Genomic DNA, 5,034 nt, shown 5'->3' on the forward strand with positions numbered 1-5,034 from the left:
CAGGATGACGGTGTCCTTGTTCAATAGGGCATCAGTGGTGGAGGGAGGAAAATGAAGGGATGCCACTTGCAAAAGGGTACTGGTTCGAGCCTCGAGGTCGAACACTTAGAGGGAGTACAGGGAACAGGCAAGAGGGGTGGACGGCAAGTGTCCTCGGTAAGGTTCTGTGCTCTTCTCTCCTCGAACTGATGTGTCATGGCCCATATATAACATCAGGTGATTATGCCTGGGCATCATTGTAGGTGGCGTGGGAGTCAATGCCCGCCTCGTTTTCTATAGGGTCACGCATGTGGGGTCCTCTTTCCAGGCGCCATGGTGGCCGGCACATGCTCAGGAACCATAGGCCGGGCAATTTCCCCTTGCCGGTCGTCCGCCGCCAGCAAGGATTTTCATCTTCGAAGGCTTCACCCATGGATAAGGATCTTTGGCAGTCATTTTGAACAGAGGAGGTATTAAAGGCTTACCCATATAGGGAAAGAGGGAGAGAACTGGTAAAGGGGAGAATGAAACCCACAATTCTTTGAATTAAAAATAATTAAAATGAGTTTTATTCTTATATCTCTTATGTTTTTATTATTGAAAGCTGGTGAGGTTGCTTGAAAGAATTTTCCTTCATTGCACTATATCCTATATCATCATTCATACATTACTCTTCAGCTTGAACTCACAACACAGAAAAATTTAGCATTTGATCGCTGTGACCAAAATATCTGTTACAAGAAAAACAGGTCGTTAACACTTAGTGTTGGCAGACGTGGGCGAGCAATGCGCCTTTTAATGTGTATAAATCAAACCTCGTTTACAAAAATAATTTATTCTGCAAATCTAGCATAAGACAGGTTAAAAATGTGATATGATAATGTAAAATTATTGAACCACTTCCCAAACCCCATTAATCAGTCACAAAATGAAAACAAAGTGTAGGATTAATTCCGATTCCCCATCCAGTCACTATGTGTTCTCCATTCTAACTTCTCATGTGTTTATGTCACCAGTTCAGTTAAGTGGCTATGCTTATGTGCATGATTTTGCATGGCTAACTATGGTTATCCCCAGCTTCTATGGATTCCATGGAACATCTGTAGCGAGAGAAATCATCTCTCATTAATATTAGAGCCAACTTAGCTCACATTCACAACATTACACCAAATAGAAATAAATGTTAAAAGAAATGATAAGTTGCTAGAATGTGAAGTTATTGTTAACTTTAACACTGTACATCACAGCAAGGGAGTCCATCTCACTTGGCTGCTCCAAAAACGAACGTATGGCTTTTTCACAAAAGCTCTCAACACTTGCCCTACCAGCAATTTTCACTACACACCGACGTAAAAAACTGTCTTTACGGCGCACCCATATCCTGGGTTCTAACCAGACAAAAACTTCTAGAGCATTCTACATAAAATGCTGACAACACTTCTGCTCCCAGGCTGGTGTCAAAGGTGACTGATAGGGCGCCCCAGTGGTGAGATTGCAGATCAGGGAGCATTCACCTATGCACTGCAATGCACTGAACACTGCATTGTCACGTAGTGATCAAAACATATGTACTATACACAGGTCGGCAACGTGACCTCCTTGTGGTTAAGGTGACCCGCGTTCGTCTCCCGCGACCGGCAAATCACAAGTCTCTTCAATTTCTTGTGTTTGGATGTCACGGCTTTGTAGTTACAAGCATATCCAAAAAAGCGCGAAGAATTCGAGAAGTTAAGAGGGCATTGTGGCTATTAGAATTACATATATATATATATATATATATATATATATATATATATATATATATATATATATATATATATATATATATATATATATATATATATATATATATATATATACTGTATATACTGTAGATATATAGATTGTAAGATTTTCACTCCTGGTGAGCTTAAGTTTAATAATAAACAGGACAGCAAGAGGACCGGAAATAATTATTTCTTTTTATTTCCACCGACGTTTCGGGAATCCTTTTCCATTTTCAGGGCTATAAACAGAATTAATTTTTACAATATTAAAGAGTATGCCAAAATAAGCTAATAATTATAAGAAATCTAGTTTTGTCATATAACATTCATTAAGCTAAAAGTAAAGAAAAGACTACAAAGCGACTTCAAGCTAAAAGTAAATTATAACTACACATAATTCAGTGAAATAAGAGATAGCAAATGCAAAAAAAAAAAAAAAAAATAAATAAATAGATAAATAAATAAAAAAAAGAAAGGTTTTTATCAAAATTACTGTTAAGAGGTTTGGCTGTTAACTGATGGCAAACAGAATAGTCAAAGGTGATGACAGAGAAAATAAAAAAAAGGAGGAGAGAGAGAGATGTAAGTAATAGGCAGTTAGGCAATATGTAATGGTGAGGAAGTAGTTTGGTTGTTTAAGGAAGGCGACAGTTTCTTCATGTAAAGAGATTCTAAAAGATGGAGCAAAAGGCAATTGGCAGTTTGACAGAGTATTTTGAAATTATTGTACATAATGTTTTATATGGATTTCAATGGTTCCTTATGGCCAAATATTCTCTTGATTGTAAAATGCAGCCAGTGCGATAAATGACACCTCTATGGGAATCGATGCGGACTTTCAGTAAGCATCGGGTAGATCCGATGTAATTTCCAAAATTGCATTTTGGACAAGTAATGCATAAACAATGAAAGAGTATCAACTGTGCAACGTGACCTCCTTGTGATTATGGCTACATGGGTTCGTTTTCTATGACCAGACATCACAGCCAATTCAATTTCTTTCACTTGGATCTTAAGACTTTGCAGTGACAAACATGTCCAAAGAAGCGCAAAGAATTCGAGAAGTTAAGAGGGCATTGTGGTTAATACAATTACACACACACACATATATATATATATATATATATATATATATACATATATATATATATATATATATATATATATATATATATATATATATATATATATATATATATATATATATATATATATATATATATATATATATATATATATATATATATATATATATATATATATATATATATATATATATATATATATATATATATATATATATATATATGTATATATATATATATATATATATATATATATATATATATATATATATATATATATATATATATATATATATATATATATATATATATATATATATATATATATATATATATATATATATATATATATATATATATATATATATATATATATATATATATATATATATATATATATATATACATATACATATATATAGAATCTACTGGTCACTTTTACTAGACACATATGTAATTCTGATAGCCACAAGGCCCTCTCAACTTCTCGAATTCTTCTAGCTTTTTTTGGATATGCTTGTAACTACAAGGCCGTAGGATCCAAACGTAAGAAATTGAAGAAACTGTGATGGCTGGTCGCGGAAAACAAACCCGCGACACAATAATCACAAGGAGGTCACGTTTTTGACCTGACCACGAGAAGGCGTTTTCAAATATATATTTATTAGAGCTGGAATAGACCCATCCTCATCATCGTAGCCAATTGGGCAATCGTTTTTATTGCTTTTAAGGCTGAAATATATATGTAGAATCTACTGGCCACTTTTACCAGACACATATGTAATTCTAATAGCCACAATGTTCTCTTAACTTCTCGAATTCTTCGCGCTTTTTTGGATATGCTTGTAACTACAAAGCCGTAAGATCCAAACACAAGAAATTGAAGAAACTGTGATGGCTAGTCGCTGGAAACGAACCCACGACACCATAATCACAAGGAGGTCACGTTGCCGACCTGACCACGAGAAGGATAAAAGTCTATTATCTCTCGTACATACATATACCTGTCGTTTTCAGATCTATATTTATTAGAGCTGGAATAGACCCATCCTCACCATCGTAGCCAAGTGGGCAATCGTTTTTATTGCTTTTTAGGCTGAAATATATATGAAGAATCTACTGGTCACTTTTACCAGACACATATGTAATTCTAACGGCAGGTATATTAATGTACGAGAGATAATAGACTTTTATCCTTCTCGTGGTCAGGTCAGCAACGTGACCTCCTTGTGATTATGGTGACGCGGGTTCATTTCCCACGACCGGCCATCACAGTCTCTTGAATTTCTTGTTTTTGGATCTTACGGCTTTGTAGTTACAAGCATATCCAAAAAAGCGCGAAGAATTCTAGAAGTTAAGAGGGCATTGTGGCTATTAGAATTACATATGTGTCTGGTAAAAGTGACCAGTAGATTCTTCATATATATTTCAGCCTAAAAACCAATACAAACGATTGCCCACTTGGCTACGATGGCGAGGATGGGTCTATTCCAGCTCTAATAAATATATATCTGAAAACGACAGGTATATGTATGTACAAGAGATAATAGACTTTTATCCTTCTCATGGTCAGGTCGGCAACGTGACCTCCTTGTGATTATGGTGACGCGGGTTCATTTCCCACGAACAGCCATCACAGTCTCTTCAATTTCTTGCATTTGGATCTTACGGCTTTGTAGTTACAAGCATATCCAAAAAAGCATGAAGAATTAGAGAAGTTAAGAGGGCATTATGGCTATTAGAATTATATATATATATATATATATATATATATATATATATATATATATATATATATATATATATATATATATATATATATATATATATATATATATATATATATATATATATATATATATATATATATATATATATATATATTTTTTTTTTTACATGTTTTCATTCCTCCCTCTTAGCCAGCCAAATAATAATTTGAATTTCTGAACCAAAACACTTCTCAGTTAACTGGTAGGCTAGATTTACTGGAGGGAAAGAAGGGAGCGGCCTATTTTGAACTCAGGTAGGACAATAGCACCCCCTTTGACGTCCCCAAATCAAGTTCATTGGGGTATAGAGGCGAAGCCAGGCTGTGAGGTAGACTAGGAACTTAACCTTTAAGTACTTAACCATAAGACCTATTTTTCTCCACACTTTTGCTGTCTGTATGACTAAGTTGCAGGATGACTGACCTACACCAACAG

Source organism: Macrobrachium rosenbergii, chromosome 25, assembly GCF_040412425.1.
Source record: "Macrobrachium rosenbergii isolate ZJJX-2024 chromosome 25, ASM4041242v1, whole genome shotgun sequence".
NCBI classification, from domain to species: Eukaryota; Metazoa; Arthropoda; class Malacostraca; order Decapoda; family Palaemonidae; genus Macrobrachium; species Macrobrachium rosenbergii.